The sequence below is a fragment of the Chiloscyllium punctatum genome, chromosome 4 (assembly GCF_047496795.1).
Source record: "Chiloscyllium punctatum isolate Juve2018m chromosome 4, sChiPun1.3, whole genome shotgun sequence".
Classification (NCBI taxonomy): domain Eukaryota; kingdom Metazoa; phylum Chordata; class Chondrichthyes; order Orectolobiformes; family Hemiscylliidae; genus Chiloscyllium; species Chiloscyllium punctatum.
In genome coordinates this window covers 103,231,438-103,252,260 of record NC_092742.1, presented here as the reverse complement: position 1 = coordinate 103,252,260, position 20,823 = coordinate 103,231,438, and the positions used below count along the sequence as shown (strand labels likewise).

Below are 20,823 nucleotides of genomic sequence, written 5' to 3'. Positions count from 1 at the left end.
AATCCGGGCCTCTCGGTCCAGAGGTAGGGACACTACCACTGCACCACAATAGGCTCCTCATAACACTCACTGCTATTGAGTTTGTTGAAAAGGAGAGAAAGACCAGTATTTATGTGGCACCTTTCACATCCTCAGGACACCCCAACATACAATGTATCCAGTGGAAAGCTCCCGAATTGTCGCAATGTGGGAAATTTGCAGCCAATTTGTGCACAGCAAGCTCCCATAAAGATCAGTGAGGTAATGAGAGGGATAACCTGTTTCATCCACAGATGATTGGACACCAGAGGGGAAAAGGTTTTGTAGTCACGTCAATCAGTACCTCAGAATCTTACATCTAACTCAAAAGGGCATGTGGAGCCTTGGTTCAATGTCTCAGTTAGAGGACGCAGTCTCTGACAGTACAGCAAACCCTCAGTCTGGGACCGGAATGCCGGACTAGATTAGGTAATAGACCCATTAACCTTCTGAATCAAAAGGGCTAGAGTCCCTAGCATTTTAAATTACCTGTGTTTGGCCGCCCTAAATTGAATCAAATCCACAAGAGAATTTTTGTGGTCCTGGTGGTGGGACAGGGGATGAGAGAGAGAAATAAAAAAGAGATTCAGTCGGGAAAATAAGAGGGGGGAGGGGAAAGGAACAGAAAAAGGAGAGGGAGGGATGGGAAAGAGAAAAAAGAAAGAGAGAGGGGTGGGAGAGTTAAGGGAGAGAAAATAAGTTTGGGGAACTGTAAGAATAAAGGAGAGCAAAATGCAACATTCTCAACTGGTCTGTGGGTAGGAACAGACGAAGAATCTGACTGAGGATTAAACTAAGCTGATTTGTCAAACAGTATACATAACCACTGAAACACTCAGAGCAAACAAGGTAATTACTCACATCACCTTATAGTAGTGTGTCGCCATAGTCTTACCAGACCGCAGGGGTCACTCTCTCATTAGAGAGAAGCGACTGTTGTTGATTTAACCTGAGGGCCACCAGACTTCAAGAAGGAGAGTCCTTCATGGTAACCTCAAACTGGTGAAGGGAATTACACTGCTCTGTAAACCAACAATCCAGCCAACTGAGCTCAACCGATTCCCAAAGATGTGGAGAAAAGGTTAAAGGCAGGCGACAACCCAAAAACGAAGTGAACTTTGCATTTACATAGTACCTGGTTAGACCTCACCGGTGGCAAGGATTAGACTCTGAAGTACATTAGGATATGGGTCAAGACATTTCAACGGGGCTTATGGAGGGAAATAGAGAGTTTGAAGCCAGAGGCAACTCTGAGAAGGCAAGAAATTGGGGAATGTATGAGAGACAAGAACAGGAGAGGGGGCTCAGGTCACGGAAGGATTGAAATATGAAGAGGCACTGTCCTACAAACACACACTTTAAAATTACCTGGGAGGGCTGCACTTTGATTTTAAAATCCCTTGTACGAGGTTGCCAGTAGGTGACTCCCAAGTACTGCAAAACAGGGGCGGTCAAACGTCCACAGGATGGGTTGTGAATGAGTCAGCCCTCATGACCGAGTGGGAGGGAGAACGTCATTGTTTCAGCATGCACAAACGTTTGGCTCTCTAATAAAGGACATCCAAATAAAAAGAAAACAGCAAGTGCACTGGAGAGTGGGCAGCAAGGATTTACAAGGATAACACCATCAGGAAAGACTTAACACGCTGAGGATTCTTTGTTCGAATGAAATAAAAGGAGAGAGAGAGAGAGAGAGAGAGATGATCCGGCAGACTGAGATCTCGGAGGTCACGAGGGGTTCAATAGAGTAGGAGTTAACAAGTGTGAATGTGATATTTGCACAAGTCAAGACAGGGTTTGTGAATGTGATGTAGTCCGTGATAAATCCAAGCTGGAGAAAATGTTTCCCTCAGCGGGGTTAATTTGTGGAGGTGGCTACCACAGAGACTGGTTAAGGTGAAATACCATTGATTTGTTTTATGAGAGGCTGGAAACACGTAAAAAGCAGAAGTAGGACGGACTGACAAGACCTGGTTAAACAGAGCTGGAGAAAGCTTGTGTGCAGCATACATCACAGCATCGGGTAGTTGGGCCGAATGTCCTATTTCTGTGGTATAGATTCGATGCAAAGGCATGGCACAGGTGTTTGGTCAGCTAACATTTGAGATTGACCAGCAGATTTATGGATGCGGGGGCAAAGAGGTAGGTTTTTCACTTACACTTGAAAGGATAAAATATCTCATCGACAGCATTGCCTACCTGGAGAGCAACGCACACTCCCAGACATGACCACCAGCCTCGAGAGAGAGAGTATCAATGGGTGAAAACAACAGTTCTCCTATTACCATGGAATAACGGAACAGAGAACATGGGCCAACTCCACTATCGAGGGAACGTCTCCAGTGACAGCAGTTTTGAGGTAAACGTTCTTAGAAGGAAGCAGTTTCCATTGGCTCCACGCCATCCATACTGCAACTACACCAATGAGACAACAAAAGGCTGCAGGAAAGCACAAGTCTGATGTCTTCAACTAGAGATGGGTATGAAAAACCATGATCATTGCATGGCAAGACAACATCTCTGATGACAAAGCACCACACTGGACTGGTGGGAGGCCCCACACAGAGGGACAAAAAGTTGGAACATAAGGATGGGTATATCACCTCCTGGATGTACACCTGGTCAGACTGGCAGCCAGGCAGGCACTACCGGGTGAGAAAAGATGGCGCTGACCAGAAAAGAGCTGGTGAAGTACGATTGGGGGGGGGGGGGGGGAACACTATCTGAACGGAGCAATCAAGACGGCGATGGGGCAGGGTCGGTGACAGAATATTGCTGTTCACAATTTCCTCCAATCTTGAAAGCAACAAAGTCTGGAATCAGAACATCGATTCAGAGGCCAAACAAGGGGCAGGAGTTTGCCATTTGAACACTTGAGCCTGCTGTACTGTTCAACAAAATCACAACGGAGCCAACCTTTTAAGAAGGGTGGTAAGGAAAAGCCAGGGAACGATAGACCAGTGAGCCTGACCTCTGTGGTGGGCAAGTTGTTGGAGGGAATCCTGAGGGACAGGATGTACATGTATTTGGAAAGGCGAGGACTGATTCAGGATAGCCAACATGGCTTTGTGCTTGGGAAATCATGTCTCACAAAATTGATTGAGTTTTTTGAAGAAGTAACAAAGAGGATTGATGAGGGCAGAGCAGTCGATGTGGTCTATATGGACTTCAGTAAGGCTTTCAACAAGGTTCCCCATGGGAGATTGATTAGCAAGGTTAGATCTCACGGAATACAGGGAGAACTAGCCATTTGGATACAGAATTGGCTCAAAGGTAGAAGATAGAGGGTGGTGGTGGAGGGTTGTTTTTTCAGACTGGAGGCCTGTGACCAGTGGAGTGCCACAAGGATCGGTGCTGGGCCCTCTACTTTTTGTCATTTACATAAATGATTTGGATGCGAGCATAAGAGGTACAGTTAGTAAGTTTGCAGATGACACTAAAATTGGAGGTGTAGTGGTCAGCGAAGAGGGTTACCTCAGATTACAACAGGATCTGGACCAGGTGGGCCAATGGGCTGAGAAGTGGTAGATGGAGTTTAATTCAGATAAATGCAAGGTCCTGTATTTTGGGAAAGCAAATCTTAGCAGGACTTATACACTTAATGGTAAGGTTCTAGGGAGTGTGAACAAAGAGACCTTGGAGTGCAGGTTCATAGCTCCTTGAAAGTGGAGTCGCAGGTAGATAGGATAGTGAAGGCGGCGTTTGGTATGTTTTCCTTTATTGGTCAGAGTATTGAGTACAGGAGTTGGGAGGTCATGTTGCAGCTGTACAGGACATTGGTTAGGCCACTGTTGGAATATTGCGTGTAATTCTGGTCTCCTTCCTATTGGAAAGATGTTGTGAAACTTGAAAGGGTTCAGAAAAGATTTACAAGGATGTTGCCAGGGTTGGAGGATCTGAGCTACAGGGAGAGGCTGAACAGGCTGGGGCTGTTTTCCCTGGAGCGTCGGAGGCTGAGAGGTGACCTTATAGAGGTTTACAAAGTCACGAGGGACATGGATAGGGTAAATAGACAAAAGTCTTTTCCCTGGGGTTGGGGGGGGGGGGGGGGGGGGGGGGGGAGTCCAGAACTACAGGACATAGGTTTAGGGTGAGAGGGGAAAGATGCAAAAAAGAGACCTAAAGGACAACATTTTCACAGAGGGTGGTACGTGTATGGAATGAGCTGCCAGAGGATGTAGTGGAGGCTGGTACAATTGCAACATTTAAGAGGCATTTGGATGGGTATATGAATAGGAAGGGTTTGGAGGGATATGGGCCGGGTGCTGGCAGGTGGGACTAGATTGGGTTGGGACATCAGGTCGGCGTGGACGGGTTGGGCCGAAGGGTCTGTTTCCGTGCTGTACATCTCTATGACTGCAATCACCTACCTGGGCATCCCGAGAACAGGTATGGCACTGGATGGAATAGCAGAACGAGGAAGGACAAAAAAGGTGGAGGGGTTTTCGGGAGGGTATTGGAGAGTGTGTAGGGCCTTGAAAGCAGAGGGCTCAGGCACCCACAGTGGGAAATGTAGAAAAGACCAGAACTGGAGGAAAGCAATGCTTTCGGGTGGCACGGTGGCTCAGTGGTCAGCACTGCTGCCTCACAGCACCAGGGTCCCAGGTTCGATTCCAGCCTTGGGCGACTGTGTGGAATTTGCACATTCTCCCAGTGTCTGTGTGGGTTTCCTCCGGGTGCTCCGGTTTCCTCCCACAGTCCAAAGATGTGCAGGCTTTTGAATTGGCCATGTTAAATTGCCCATAGTGTTAGGTGCATTAGTCAGAGGGAAATGGGTCTGGGTGGGTTACTCTTCAGAGGGTCGGTGTGGACTGGTTGAGCCGAATGGCCTGTTTCCACACTCTAGGGAATCTCATCTAATCTTGTCCTGCAAGTGTTTATAACAATGCTGCAAGAAATCCAACTTAACACTGCCATCCAAAATACCTGACCCAACACAATAGGGTAATGTCTTGCTGTTTGACGTTTCACTTTCATCAATGAATGCATTTGTCTTCTGGCTGAGCTCAGTCAGTGAGTCAAAAGGTTACAGTCTGTATGGTGACAGAGCAAAATTGTGTGTCGCTTTCCTGCAGTTTGCCGAGAGGAGGAGGAGTGAAAAACTGAAGGCCAATGTGAACATTACCGAAGGCCACTGCACTGCCAAGTCTAAATGAGAAAGCAAACCTGATCCCATTCCAGTAATCCCAACCATTTCCCGGCACTCCCACGGAGAAGGATTTCTGATGCAAACACCAGAAACCTGGGAAAGCTGCCCTGAAATGAAATCTTGCACAATTAGCTGCTGTCTCAATCTGACCTGCCTGGGGCAGCAGAATGCTTCTCGCCCTCGTCTAACCGCTTTTGCAAAATTCCAGTACTTCTGTTTGCTTTTTGGTGATCTCGGCAGGGGCCAGTTCACTCACTGAATAATTTCGGTGAGAAATCACAAAATCCTGACAGTGCGGAACCTGGAACAGCTGGAGAGAGAGAGAGAGGGAGAGAGAGAGAGACAGACAGACAGAGACAGAGAGAGAGAGAGAGAGAGATTGGGAACTTGCTATGTACAAAATGGCAGCTACGTTCCCTGCATTACAACTGTCACACCACTTTGGTCTGGAGGGTGTGACAGGTGCTACACAAATGCAACTTCTGTGAACAGAAGTTAGTTTTATTTTGGGACAAACACTGCTGAATAGAGTTCTGCCAGAGATAGTAACCTCTCATTTCCATTAAACTTGTCACAGCAACTCCTCAAACTGCCGCACAATCCCTTCTTTAGTTGTGTTTGTTTTAATTAGTTGTGGTAGATTTTGAAGCTGACACGTGCAGAGTTTTAAAAGTCGCCAATTGAACGGGCTCCAATCAAACCATCTTGTCTACATTTTATTTAATCATCCTTAAAAAGCCTTTGAGACCTTCCCCATTACCATGTGTCCTTTGTTGGGTTGTTTTGTCTTTGCAAAATCTATTTTAAATGCACTGCTGTTTGGAATGCTGGCAGTTGGCAGTTTGCAACAGGCCAAGTGAATCTCAGGAGTAGCCTGCCTTCAAGTCCACTCATCGACCTTTCACACGCTCTGCTGCCTCACACACACACACACACACACACACACACACACAGAGACTTCCTGCAGGAATTGAGATGGGATCAGGGTATGACCAGTTGTTCAATTTACATATCCTCACCTTGCCAAATACCACCTATTTCTGTGACTCTGCAGCACAAGCAGAGACCATGCTGCTGTACAGAGTTAACCTGCTTGATAGGTAAGCCCTTCATCAGGAATGTCGGGAGAAGGGATAATGCCCGAAACGTCTCCTGCTCCTTGGATGCTGCCTGACCTGCTTTTCCACTTTTTGCCTCTGATCTCCAGCATCTGCTGTCCTCACTTTCTCCGTAAATCACAGAGTCCTTACAGTGCGGGAAGAGGCTGTTCAGTCCAACCATTCTGCAGCGATCCACTCAAACCCAAGCTCGTACCCTTTCCCCATAACCCCATGGATAAGTAACTCCCCTCCTGACTTCCCAAAGCCTGTCCATCACCTACAAGGCACAAGTCAGGAGGGTGGAGGAGTACTCCCCACTTGCCTGGATGGGTGCGGCTCCAACACTCAAGAAGCTGCAGACCATCCAGGACAAAACAGCCCGCTTGATTGGCACCACATCCACTCCCTCCACCACCAGTGCTCAGTAGCAGCAGCAGTGTGTACTATCTACAAGATGCACTACAGAAATTCACCAAAGATCCTCAGGCAGCACCTTTCAAACCACCAGTTCCACCTAAAAGGACAAGGGTAGCAGATGCATGGGAAAGCAACACTCTGCAAGTTCCCCTCCAAGCCATTCACCAGCCAGACTTGGAAATATATCACACTCCTTCACTGTCAAAATGGTGGAAATCCAGTATGTCCCCTCCCCCAAGGTGCTCTGGGTCAACACACAGCAGGTGGACTGCAGTGGTTCAAACAGGCAGATTATCATCATCATCTTCTGAAGGGTAACTAGGGACAGGCAATAAATGTCAGCTATCCCCACATTCCACAAATCAGTATTTTAAAAAAAACACATTTACCATAGCCAATCCACATGATCTGCACATCCCTAGACACTACAGACAAATTTAGCATGGCAAATCCAGCTGACCTGCACATCTTTGGACTGTGGGAGGAAACTGCAGCACTCAGAGGAAACCCATGCAGACACGGGCAGAACGTGCAAACTGCACACAGAGACACCTAAGGTCGGGATCGAACCAAGTTCACTTGTGAGGCTGCTGTGCTGGCCAGTGCATTCCAGATCCCAACTACTCACTTTGCCTCATGTCTCCATTACTTCTTTCACTAATTACAATACATCTGTGCCCTCTTGTTCTCGATCATGATACTAACGGGAACAGTTTCTGCCCATCTTCTCTGCTCAGAGCCCTTGTGGTTCTGAACACCTCGACTGAGTCACCTTTTCACCCTGTCGTCTCCAAGACGACCAATCCCAACTTCCCCAGTCTCTCTAACCTAACCAAAAGGTCCCACACACTTGGAACCATTTTTGTGAATCTTTTCTGCACACTCTCAAACGCCTTCACATCCTTCCTTAAAACATGCTGCTCAGAAACGGACACAGTGCTCCAGTGAGATCGTGTTGTTTTTTGTGTCAGCTTGCTGTGCATGGCTTAGCTGCTGCATTTCCTACATTAGACTCTCAAAATGACTTTGGTTCAGAAGCCCACTCATAGGACGGTGTCGCAAACAAAATACAGAGTATTGGTAACAGAAAGGAACACAAGGGCAGAGGTGGGGGGGGGGGGGGGAGGATATTCACGGAGTGAGTTACCTCTGTCTACAATGTGCTGCCAGAAAGTATGATAGAAACAGAGGAACAAATCTGGGAACTAAACAATCAGACATATATGTGTTTTGTCCATTGGACAGGCAGAAGGAAAAGGTGGTGAGATTGCATTGTTAGCAGAGAATGGAATACGTACGACAGTAACAAATGACGTTGGATCGGGAAACGGAGAATGGGTGAAGGAAAGAATTTTTTTGTGTTAAAAAGAAAATATAGTAACAGTAGTCTATAGGTCCTCTAACAGTAGCTATATGGTGGGAGAGAGAATAAATCTGGAGATAAGCAGGGTATCAGACCAGTATATTAAACACGGTGACTTTAATTTTCATGTGGATTGGGATAATCAGATTAGCAGAAGGAAGAATTCATAAAATATATTCAGGACAGATTTTTAGAACAATATGTCCTAGATTCAACCAGGCTGTTTTGAACCTGATGATGTGTAATGATCAGTGTTTTCCACCCTGACCCTAAACCTTTCAGATTCAACGGGCAGTTTCAGAAGGGAATTGGCCATCTACTCCAGAAGAAAACAACTGGGAAAGGTTCAGAGGAATACGGGCCAAATGCAGGCCAGTGGGACTAATTTAGCTGGGAAACTTAGCCAGCATGGATGAGTTGGACCGAAGGGTCTGTTTCCGAGCTGCATGGCTCGATGTCGATGTGACTGTAAGGCAGTGTGGCATAAAACAGTGGAACGGGCCTCTTTCAAATAACTCCTCAGTTTCTCTCTAGCCTCAGGCTTGACAATATTTTGCTCCTCTTATTATCATCACAATTTCCTTCACTTGAAAATCGGTGGCCATGCCCTTGGCCCTAATTTTCAGAATTGCCTTTCTCAGTTTGTATCAAAGTTTGCTGACGATACAAAGCTAATTTGAGAGGTAAGGTGTGAAGAGCTCTCAAGGGTGACTGCAATGTGATATAAACAAGGGTTATGTTATCAGTGGGTAACACGATGGGTGATGGAGTGTAATGTAAGGATTTGTGAAGTCTCTCACTTTGGTCAAATAGAAAAGCAGAACATCTTTTTAAAAGGGACTTGATATTAAAAGGACTCGTATGCACTCATACAAAGGAACATAGAGCCTTAGTACGCATTATAGCAGACAATTAGAAAGATGATTAACATACAGGCCTTCATATCAGGACGATTGGAAAAGATGTCAACAATCGTGGCTTTGAGGAGACCACATGTAGAATTTTGTGCCAGTTTCTTGCAGAGTTATGGCCTCCACATTCATAATTGGATATATTTGTATTGGTTACAGTCAAAGTTCAGAAGAGGGATGACTGGACTCGAAACGTTAACCTTGCTTCTCCCTCCACAGATGATGCCAGACCCAGAGTTTCTCCAAAAAAACCTCTATATTTGCGCGTGTATGTAAGGGCTCCCTGGATCGGTCCCGGGGGTGGGGGCTTGTAAAACGACGAGAGACTGAGTAACTTAAGCCGATACTCTCTGGAGTTCAAAAGAACGAGCAACGGTCTCAGTGAAGATCCTGAAGGGGCTAGGCATGGTCGACAGTAAACAGATTGCTCTGCGGGACGGGCAAATCTAGAATGCAGGACACACAGGCCTAAGGGGCTAATCATTTCAGAGGGAGACAAAGGGAAATTTCTTCACAAAGATCGTGAATCAATGGAAGTCTCTGCTCTAGAGGGTTAGGGATGTCCCATCGTTGAATACATTTCGGGCCATGATACATAGGTATTTAATCTTTCAGGGAGGTGAGGAGTACAGAGTTGAAACCCAAGGTCAACCGTGAACAGACAGAACAGCGCTGCAGGCTTGAGGGACGGAATGGTCCACTGCTTCGATTTCGTTTGTGCCTCTCTTTTGAACACTCCTTAAAACCTACCTCTTTGACCAGGCTTTTGGTCACCTTAACTTGAGCTTTAGTGTCAATCCTTTGTCTGCTCAGCTTCTGTGACATGCCTTGGGAGAATTCCCAAATGTACATGCCTTAGCCACCAGCACTCCACATCATTCCCTTATTGCTGGGTACGAGTTGACTTCGCTGTCTCTGACAATCCAAAGAGAAAACAACTACTTCATTGGCTGCGAGAGGCTTTGGCAAAGTCCTGGGGCTGTGAAAGGCGCTAGAGAAATGCGCATTGGTCCATCTACCCACCCAATTCACTCAGCTCCGCAAAAGGCAAGTTGATAAATAATACACTGAGCACCGGCCAGACTTTGCAACAAATTCAGTCCGCAGCCCACAGCAACGCTGCACAGTGTGTACTCATTCCATTCCCGGACTCGGAGACCTGTTCCTGCTGCCAAGGCGACACACCAAGGAAACAAGACAAGACATCACAATGTCGCTATGGCGGCGGCTGATCACCAATCCAAAGGCTTCTCGGGTTGCAAAGGTGAATGCTACTCCTGCTGGTTTCTTTTCACCTGACTGATGCAGAATATTTGGGGAAACCAGCACGTTGATTATTCTGGAGCGACAGCCAACAGTAACCAGAGAAACACAGACAGCAAGGACTACTGTTATTGTTCCCTTTCAGCCTAACTCCTGAACCTCCTCTTCCCCCAGCCCCTTGCATTATCCCCACCGTGGGCCTAAGAATGGAAGAGATATAGGAACGGGAGTAGGCCGTCCGGCCCTTTGAACCTGCTCCACCATTCAATAAGATCAGCTCCACTTACCCACCCTCCCACCGTAACGCTTCATTCCTTTGCATCTTTGCCTTAAAAACATACAACGAGGTAACCTCGACTGAATCACGGGCCAGGGAATTCCACGGATTCACAACCCTTTGGGTAAAGAGGTTCCTCCTCAACTCAGTCCCAATCTGCTTCAGTCCATTGCCAAAGTGCCAGAGGACCTCAGGCTGCCCCCTCATGAGGGGGGGGGGGGGGGGGGGAAGGGGGGAGGAGGGAGGAGATCGAGAAGCACAATTTAATCAAAGGATCATCACACCGCAGCAGAATGCCTTTTTTCAAAAATCTATACAGAGGAAACTCGATTATCTGGAAGACACAGGCGGGGAGTATTTCATTTGGTTAATTGAATGCCAGATAATCGAGGCCCCTCTGCATATGCACCATCTACTGCACTACCTTCAGCAACCCTCTCAGCAACATCAAAGACCTCAATCAGGTTAAGTCAGACATGACATACCTTACACATATTTCTGCTGCCTGTCTCTTATTAATCCACACTTTTTCAAGGCAGGGATTAATTGCGTCTTTGACAGCAACTTTCAGTAGTTTTCCCGCCACTAAGGTGACAATCCTAGTCACCCTGTTTTGAACAGGAATATAACATTTGCTATCCCGGAGTCATTTGGCACCATTCCACTATTCAAGACTATTCAAGCAGAACTGAAAGATTGTGGTCAGGTTATACAATCTCCTCCCTGGCTTCCCCTCCCAGAATCCCAACTCGACTGGATGACTTGTTAACTGCATTATAATAGTCAGCACCGCTTTTCCATCTATTTCTCTCCACCATGACTTTTGTGGCGAGAGATTCATAGTTCTTATTCCCTGCCTTTGATGGTCCTTTACTTCCACAAGGTTTCCATTTCCATCCTTAACAGGTCCCATCACATTGTATTTTAAAGAGGGTAATGCAAGATTTGGGGGTTCCTTATTATTGTGATTACTCCTTAATTGCCTATTAGTTAACCGCTTAGCTGCTCCAATATGGAGCCTGGACTCCCAAACTCCTATCCAGCTTTCAACAGCATCCTGTACCCAGTATATCATCAACCTTTTAGATCAGATTACTTACAGTGTGGAAACAGGCCCTTCGGCCCAACAAGTCCACACCGACCCGCCAAAGCGCAACCCACCCAGACCCATTCCCCTACATTTTACCCCTGCCCCTAACACTACGGGCAATTTAGCATGGCCAATTCACCTGACCTGCACATTTTTGGACTGTGGGAGGAAACCGGAGCACCAGGAGTAAACCCACGCAGACACGGGGAGAACGTGCAAACTCCACACAGTCAGTCGCCTGAGGCGGGAATTGAACCAGAGTCTCTGGCACTGTGAGGCAGTAGTGCTAACCACTGTGCCACCGTGCCGCCCAATCCTGGAGATGTTTTAACCTTTATTTCCTTAGACAGCTGAGATGCCCTGTCTTTACCCCTGGAGATAAGAAACTTGGTTTATGCCTTAATTATCTCCATCATGAAAGCCTGGCTTCACTTATTTCTGGTTAAACTGATAGCCAAGTTCCACATCCATGAAGATACATAGAACATAACATCGCCCTTTGGCTCTCCATGTTGAACCCAAAATGGCCTCAACCATGGATTGGGTTCACACTGTGCAACACGTGATCTCACCACACTGTTCCGTATTTGTAAAATCTTCCATATTGTCCTGTTTTAATACCATCATCCTGATAACCTGTTATGATCTCTCTACCTTAAATCAGTTTGTAGACTTTTGGATTACTTGTCACTTTGGTTAGGCCTTTGGCATGCGAATCTTACACCTGGCATGTTATTCCAGTCATTTGATTTGTCTCCAGCACCACCTGATTTTTAATTTTTTTGTAATTATCTCTCTGCTTCAATGAATTGGATTAGAGGCTGTCCCCTTCACTTACTATTCAGCTGTTAAACCTGTTTGGACTAGAACCTGTTGTCGTGTGGCTTCTGATCTGGTTTGTTTGGTCAACTTAATGAAAACGTCAGATCCTGAGTGGATTTGACCAAGGGGAAGTAGAAAGGAAGCTTCCTGTCGTGGGAGAATCTCAAACTAAGGGCCACTGGGTTAAAAATGAGGTTGCCCATTTAAAACAGAGATTAGGAAAGCAAGGTTGAAGGAATTCCCTTCAAACGGCAGTGGATGCAGAATCTTTAAGTCAGAGGTGGGGAGATCCCGGATTACCAAGAGGGTGAAAGATTATCAGGAACATAACAGGTATGTAGAGTGGAGGTTAAAATCAGATCAGCCATCAGCCTATTGAATGGTGGAGCAGATTCTAAGGGTTAAATGGCCTTCTCCTGTTCCTCGTTTGTATGTTTGACTATGTAACGTAAAGGGTTAATTGCTGTTCTGGGATTATCTGTGCATCACTGGTGATGTTAGAGGATGATACATCATGTGGAAGAGGGAAGGTTCTCCTAGAGTCTGGTTGGACCACATCTGTTTTCATTAGCTTGCATTATTCTGGATTCCAGCTCTCAATCAGTCAAAAGCTACCAAGGAATTTGATCGTCCTTTTCATAACATTAACCACTTTTCCCAGTGTGACGCACCTGCTCAGATTATGGAGATGGACTTTCCAACATTCACCGTCACTTTTTCCTTATCCCTTTCCAGAGCTCCTTTAAATATATTATGGTCACTGTTCCCCAGATATTCCTCACTGAAACACAGGCCTCTCATGCCCTAGGTCATCTCCCCCGAACCGATTCCTGGTTTGCAAAGGCTGGTCTCGTGGGGAAGGGTTGGTCCTACACCCTGTTGGAATTTAGAAGAATGAATGAGAGATGATCACATTGAAACATTAAAGATCCTGAGGGGTCGTGAAAGGGTGGATGCTTGGAGGAGGATTGGTCTTGTAGGAGAGACTAAAACTAGGTGACAGCTTAAATAAAACGTCCCTCGCTTAAGAGAGAGAGGAGGAGAAAGCTTTCTCTCAGATGTTCACAAACCTTAGTCAGCTCTTTATAAAAAAGGTGTTGTCACAGCAGAGTCTTTGCCATGATCAGTCACGGTCTTACTGAATGATGGGGTGGACAGGACAGGCTGAAATGACCAACTCCCGCTCAAGAGTTGGATTGTTTGGATGACTGTTGGGTTGTGCCGTCTGGGCCTTCTTACGCCCAATTCGGACGCTCACTCAAAGTTCCCCTTTCTCTGACGTGGAGCTGGGCAATAACATCTTGCATTTACGTAGCAGCAAAACCCACACTGAGCACTCCATGCACTGAAGCAAAGATTTACAGGGTACCAGATCTAAGAGGTTATAACCGTGAGGAAAAGTTAAACAAGCCCTTGGAACAGACCTTTAAAATTATAAAGACATTTGAGAAGCTAGTCACAAAAAAAATGATGTTTTGCATTTGTGGAGGAGCTAGTTACCAAGGCACATGAGTACAAATATAAATCACTTATTTTTAAACAGGGCACTCGGGAGAAATGTCTTTATCGAGAGAGAGTGTGACTAGAAAGTGTAACTCGCTGCTATAGGGAAGTGGCTGAGGTGAAGAGGTTAAACACATTTAAGGAAAGCTTAAGAAATACGAGGGAGAAAGGACTATGGTTACAGAACTAGATGAAACTCGAGAGAGAAGTTTACACAAAGCAGAAAAAACCCCCAGCAAACACCCAATAGTCCAAGCAACCAGTTCCTGTGCTGGAAATTATAAATAAAACCTCCCATGGAACTTCATAGGAGGGTGATGACAGAAAGAACTCTCTGATTAGATTACCTACAGCGTGGAAACAAGTCCAAACCAGCCCTCCAAAGAGTAACCCCCCAGACCCATTTCCCTCTGACTTATGCACCTAACACTTGGGCAATTTAGCGTGGCCAATTCACCCGACATGCACACCTTTGGATTGTGGGAGGAAACCCACACAGACACAGGGAGAACGTGCAAACTCCACACAGACAGACAGTCGCCAGAGACTAGAATCGAACTTGGGTCCCTGGCGCTGAGAGGCAGCAGCGCTAACCACTGAGCCACCATGCCACCCCTTTATGCTGAGCTTTGTAATATAACCTTCAACCAGGTGACCAAACCATTGGATAGAGCAGCAGGTTTTAAAAGGAGAGCGAGGTGGAGAGGTTAGTGATGGATTTCCAAATCAAGGACCAGGACGGCCTCAAACGTGACTGCCAAGCATTTATACAGCAAAGGATTCTGGGGGTTAGACAGGAAGAGGCATTGCAGACATCATGGAAGCTGGAGCAGATTTCAAAATAATGAAGAAGAGGCAACGGGCAATGGATGGGGTGTGAGGCCATGGAGGGAAGACTGAGATGACTGCTTTAAAACGGAAGTGTTATCAAACGAGGAGCCAGTGAAGATCAGGCCTTGTTAGAATGAGTCCCAAACGCTCAAACGTGGAAACTGAGGAGAAGTGGTAGGGTACTTAGCCCTTCAGGCCTGCTCCGCCATTCAACAGGATCATGGCAGATTTGATTTTGCCCTTTTTCATCCTCTCTCGATAACCTTTGACCCACTTAACCATCAGGACAAGGGGTGGCAGAGGTCTGGATAACTACAAGTTCGCAAAAAAAAACATCCACAGAGGGAGTTTGGCCAGCAGAACATCAGAACAAGAAGCAAAAATACAGGTGAGGGTTTCGACTGTGAGCGAGCGAGCCGAGGCCGGGCCTGAACTGGAGCACAGTGTCCAATTTCAGGAGGATACCAAAACCTCAGAGCCAGAGATTTACTAGAAAGGTACCAGTTAATGTGGAGATACTAGAGGAGCTAGCAGTCATTCTCCCCACAGCACAGAAAGGTAAAAGGCGATTTAATAGATTGCTTCAAAACCTTGCCGGCTTCGATAAGAGTCAATAAGAAGAAAAAGCGACCTCTGACAACAGGGCTGGTAACCAGCAGACACAGACTGAAGGAAATTGATAGAAGGAAGGAAAGGACTAAAATCAGGTTTTATGCGGGTGTGACCTGGAATGTATCGCCTAAAAAAAAAGGGTGTTGGAAGCAAATTCAAGGAACGTTCCAAAGGGAATACACAAATAGCTCAGGGGAAAGGACAGGAGAGCGGATGAACAGAACAGTTCTTTCAAGGAGCTGCCATTGGTCAGATGGGTTGAATGGCCTCATGTGCTGTTTAGTTCTATTTATATAAGTAAATATAGACACACTGATGTCGATGCACATATACACGTAAATACACAGGCACGCTATGTCTCTGTTCCTTTACACAACAACAACTTGCAATTATAAAGCGCCTTTAACTTGTTAAAATGTCACAAGATTCTTCACAGGAGGGTAATCAGACAAAAATTATACACTCCTTTAAAGTAATAAGTACAGCTCTCTTGCCACAAATTATGGGGACAATGTATTTAAAATCATAATCACCTCAACAAATAGTGCCACGGCTAAATTATTGCTTCTCCCAATGCATGCCATCTACAAAACGTTCATTTCCTCATGGTGGTACAACAGAGGAAGGATTTCTTACTGCACAGAGACACACCTATCAGCCAACAGGGGGGGGGGGTCAGCTCTACGAAAGCGCTACTCAGTCTGTCCCATTCCCTGTTCTTTCCCCATGGCCCCTTGCAGAATTTACTGATTCAACCATTTACCTAATTCTCTTTTGAAAGTCGCAAGTGAACCTGCTTCTGACTGTCCCTCCGGGGAAAGCGTTCACAATCACAGAACACTGCTTCAGTTTGTTCCCCTCACTCATCTCTCCTCTGGTCCTTTAGCCAGATCGGTGTCCTCTGGCTATAGCAGTGAACGCATAGTCAAGTACACCTGAAGTGTAGTCACTGCTCTATTGTGGAGTACTGCAACGTGGAAAATAGCCAGTATGTCCATGAGGAACCACCTTAAACAGAAGTCCAAAATGATAAAATCTGTCACCGTGTAGAGTCAGAGAGGTCTATAGTGCAGAGAAAGGACTTTCAGCCCATCAACCATCTAACTACCCTAATCTCATTTTCCAACACTTGGCCCACAGCCTGGTATATCCTGGCATCGTAATTGCATGTCTAAATACTTTGTCAATGTTTTGAGAGTCTGTGCCTCTACCACCCTTAAAGATGGGAAGTTTCAGACTCCCATCACCCACTGGGTAGGGGGAAAAAAAAAACATTCCTCACATCCCCTCCAACCCTTCTGCTCCTGGCCTTAATGACAGAGAGAAAGATTCACCAGGGTACTAACACCCCTGCCATTTCTTTTTTCACTCTCAGGTCACGCCATTAGATCTTTCACAGCTGCCTTGGTTTAACATTTCATGCCAAAAAGGTGTCACCGCCGAACGTACTGCCTCAGGATTGTGTGTTACTTATGTGTGTGCAAATCTCTGAATGGGAATGCAAAACCATGCCCCTCTGACCCAGTGAGCCACAGCTGCCGACTCTTCATACTCGAGTTGGTTGGTTTGTCTGTGGGAGGTGGGAGGGGGCTTCTACCAAGGCCAGCCCTGGAATGGAGTGGCTTTCTGGAATGTTCCAGAGGCAACCTACTGGCAGTGCCGAGAATTAAGAGGTGGCCGCACTGCTCTGGAATCCCACGTAAGCCAGACCACGCAATGGATTTCCCTCCCAAGAGAGGGGAATGGTGAACCAGGTGGTTTTTTAGGACACTGAGGAGAGTTGTCATTGATTAGCTTTGACAACAATAAATCACAGAGGTGCAAAGAAGTGTCATTTGGAGAGCTGTACAGGCAGATCGTACCACACAAAGTGCATCAGAACAGTCAGAATACACAGTAGGTGCATGGAGAGAGGGAGAGGGAGAGAGGGAGAGGGAGAGAGGGAGAGGGGGAGTGGGGGGGGGGGGGGGAGGGGAGAAGAGAGAGAGAGGGAAGGGGGGGGGGGGCTCAGAATTAACATTTGAGACATCGCTTCAGGGAAGAAGCTGTTCTTGAATCAGTTCACGCAGTTATTCCAATTTGTATACCTTGTGGCTGACGAAACAGGGTGGAAGACCGCAAACCCAGAGTGGGAAGGGTCTTCGATGACGTTGGGTTTGCTTTCCTGAGATGGTAGGAAATATGTTTGGAGTTAATGGTTGGGAGGCTGGTTTACGTGATGGACTAGGCTGTGCTCATGACGCCCTGTCGTTTCCTGCGGTCTTGGGGACAGCAGTTGCCAAACCACACTGTGATGCATCCAGATAGGATGCTTTACACAGTGCATCTATATAAATTTGGTAAGACGTGCCAAAATTTCCTTAGCCTCCCAAGGAGGTAGAGGGGTTGTTGTGTTTTCTTGCAGTTGGGACAAGCTTCACATTCCAGATTTATTATTACCCGAATTCACATTTTCCCCAGCTGCCATGGTGGGTTTGGAGTCCAGGTTCTCACAGCATTAGTCTGGGACTTTGGATGACTGACCCAGCTACACTATCCCTGTTTACCATCTCCCCATGTAACTAGCCATGGGCTCTTACTAAAATTAATAAATCTGGGGAACCTTATTCAATTCAATCCCCCATCCAACTCTTCAATTCTCAGAGATCATCTCCACACCCATCCTGTCTCGCCAACTCTGTGCATCCAGGCTCATCCACAGCCTCCAATCCTGACTGGGTGGAAGTGGGGACTGCAGATGCTGGAGATTAGGGTCAAGATTAGAGTGGTGCTGGAAAAGCACAGCAGGTCAGGCAGCATCCGAGGAGCAGGAAAACTGACATTCCTGATGAAGGGCTTTCGCCCGAAACGTCAGTTTTCCTGCTCCTCGGATGCTACCTGACCTGCTGTGCTTTTCCAGCACCACTCTAATCTAGACTCCAATCCTGACTGCCCCATCATTCTGCACCCTATGCGATAAGTTCTTTTTAAAAGAAGGGAAAAAAGCATAACTGCACAGTTCAACAAATATGTAATAATTATCCCAGCCACTGGTGTACAGTTTCTCTGCAAATGCAAACAAATCAGTACAACTCAGCACCAGAAATACCACAAACATTCCTACAATTCCAAGCTATAAAAAGCTCATTTCTCCCTGCTAGTCTTCACAAGTCAATGGCCTCGACAACACATTGTATGTTGCACAGAATAAAGCAAACGGTTTCCCAGCTCACTGTGAACAAGGCACAGGAGCTCCCCTTGCCCTCCATTAGCCAGCAACCCAGGTGTTACATAACATTACATAGACACGTTCAAACAATGGGTGCTGTTCACCGATAATCGAATCGCTACCCAAATCACAATTCATGCAGCAAAGCTTCCTGACAAAGCAACAACTGAACATAGAGTGGCCTCTGCTTCATTTCACTTACAACTCCAAACAGCCTTAAAAGGGACAGAATGTAACCTCAGCAACAAATAAGACATCGTGTGGTATATCGTACTTGTCCTCAAGAAAGAGACAGTAATCCAATATATAAACGTTACTGATAAAATATTGCAGCAGAATGCAAACATGTCATATTTGGTTAGAAATAGGCAATAAAATGTAAAGCCTACATACTCTGTTTTTGAATTCAAGAACAAAGAGACAAAGGGCAACAAAGGGTGGCATAGTGGCTCAGTGGTTAGCACTGCTGCCTCACAGCACCAGGGACCCAGGTTCGATTCCAGCCTCAGGCAACTGTCTGTGTGGAGTTTGCACATTCTCCCCGTGTCTGTGTGGGTTTCCTCCGGGTGCTCCGGTTTCCTCCCACAGTCCAAAGATGTGCAGGTTAGGGTGAAGTGGCCGTGCTAAATTGCCCATAATGTTAGGTGCATTAGTCAGGAGTAAATGGGACTGGGTGGGTCACTCTTTGGATGGTCAGTGTGGACTGGTTTGGGCCGATGGGCCTGTTTCCACACTGTAGGGAATCTAAGAGATTCCATTCTTCCAAGATCCAGCATGAAAAGTGTCAAACATCTGCAGAGTTGCAAACCTTCCTGGCCAAACTAAACTTGGAAAGAGCAGTTTTGCTTACTGCCTCACTTTCACCCAGCCACGTTCACTGAAGGGGTGCTGGTGTTACCACCCCTGGCTCAGGAGCTGAAACTCTCGTTTCCAAGTCTCACCAGTCACAGACCTAGACACAATGCCGAAGAGTAGGTCGACGATCAGTCTTTCTGACCCACAGCAGGAGTGCTTCCTGGTACAGCCAGACACTTGTGTAGCCGTAGAACGACACCCTCCCCGCGTTAAACAGCTCCACGTGCAGGTTCTTTGTAACAGCAGGGGGCGACCCCACACGTGCCAGCTTATCCCGCTGAAGCAATGGCTCCATTTCTGAATTCGTCTCCTCTCGTTCAAACACCTCCATGGTCTTGCCCTCCCCAGCTCTGACCTCCCCCAGCCCCACCACCTGGCCAAATCTCCATGCTCTTCCAAACCTGGTCTCCTGAGCAGCCTGGGATTTAGCTGTCCAGCCACCAGCAGATATACCTTTAGCTGCCTCGGCTTTTGGGTTTGAAATTCCCTCCCCAAACTCCAGCTCGCCCAACCCCACTCTTGAAACCTCCCTCTTTTTAATCATGCTTTGGTCGTCTGTCCTGCTATCTCCTTCACAATGCTTTCGGTCACTCTTGTGCAGCAACCTGGGATGTATTGTTAGAGCTCAGGAGAAAGGGAGGACTGCAGATGCTGGAGGAGATCAGAGCTGAAAAAATGTGTTGCTGGAAAAGCGCAGCAGGTCAGGCAGCATCCAAGGAGCAGGAGAATCGACGTTTCGGGCCCGAAACGTCGATTCTCCTGCTCCTTGGATGCTGCCTGACCTGTTAGATCTCAGGTACAGGCATATGCCCACATCTGTTCCTGGTGCAATCAAGAACCTGTATCCACAAGACCGACATTGTTGCTGAATATCTTTGAGCAATACACAGTCCCATCCTTAAATCAGGACCAAAAACACACAGAGCATGAGCAACACCACTGGAGACCTCGCATCTAGCCACCTCCAGGTGTCTCACATGCAAGTCTCAAACTGGCACATGCCACCCCTACAGCTACCAATAACGTTTGCCTCCATGGCACAATTGGGAACAAATTCGTCCATAAGTCAGAAAACTTGGGACTTCAGTGTTCTTGGAAGCTTGCTGAACAGTTCAGTGCATCGTTGAGTGACTGCAGCTTTGGCTCGAAGGATCACCATTCTAGTTAATTTAGTGCAACCAGGGGCTGTTGTACTATTGCATGGATCTCAGGTAAGCACCATACCTTTAAGGCAGCTAGACAGCATCAAGACATATCAGAGACTCCGATTTATACAGGATGCAAGGAGGCCAACTCATCTGTGCTGACCAGATATTCTAAACTGATCTAGCCCCCATTTGTTAGAACTTGGCCCCTATCCCTCTAAACCCTTCCTATTCATATACCCATCCAGATGGCTTTGTA

At 46.7% G+C, this 20,823-nt stretch overlaps 1 protein-coding gene across 6 annotated transcripts in view; it reads right to left on the bottom strand.

The window, feature by feature from the left end:
• Window positions 1-20,823, bottom strand: part of mideasb (mitotic deacetylase associated SANT domain protein b) — an 83,573-nt gene that overhangs the window by 50,834 nt on the left and 11,916 nt on the right. The window contains exon 2 of one of the 6 annotated variants that reach the window (XM_072569442.1): window positions 13,082-13,286. The exons of 4 other annotated variants lie outside the window; for them this stretch is intronic. The gene's annotated coding sequence lies outside the window, so the exon portion shown is untranslated. Of the gene's footprint in view, window positions 1-879; window positions 898-13,081; window positions 13,287-20,823 lie in introns of those variants that run through there. One more of the 6 variants, XM_072569446.1, reaches the window with a different exon arrangement.